Source organism: Harmonia axyridis, chromosome 6 (genome assembly GCF_914767665.1).
Source record: "Harmonia axyridis chromosome 6, icHarAxyr1.1, whole genome shotgun sequence".
NCBI lineage: Eukaryota > Metazoa > Arthropoda > Insecta > Coleoptera > Coccinellidae > Harmonia > Harmonia axyridis.
In genome coordinates this window covers 9,929,252-9,929,767 of record NC_059506.1, presented here as the reverse complement: position 1 = coordinate 9,929,767, position 516 = coordinate 9,929,252, and positions in this window count along the sequence as shown.

Genomic DNA, 516 nt, shown 5'->3' with positions numbered 1-516 from the left:
TATTCAATTATTTCAAAGTGACAGGTGTACTCATTATTGAATCTAGTAGATTATAATTTGATGATATGAATCCCCGTTATTCAAATAATGAAATTCTGGGTATTTCCATATCCACGGTGAATGCAACAGAATTGTTTCGAGAACTTGTCGAGCATTCAATCAGAAATATCCACATTTACCACCAATTGACGAGAAGATAATTCGGAAGGATGTTTCAAACTTTCTGTTACTCCCTTTTCATCACCACGCTGATTTTTTCCTGAATTCATAAAATGTATTCTACCGCTTTTTCATATGAATAGAATTGGCACACAGGAGTCCTGCATGATTTTATTTCATTTGGTAGGTAGAGGTTTTTTTCTTCTAGGTAGGTACTCCATCCAGTATAATGGATATTCATGAAGTATGCAACATCCTTTCAAGTAGATGAGGAAATTTCTGATTTAAAATTTGATGAGTTCTACCAATAATTCTATTGCATTCATCGTGAATATGGAATTAGATATTTATAATACA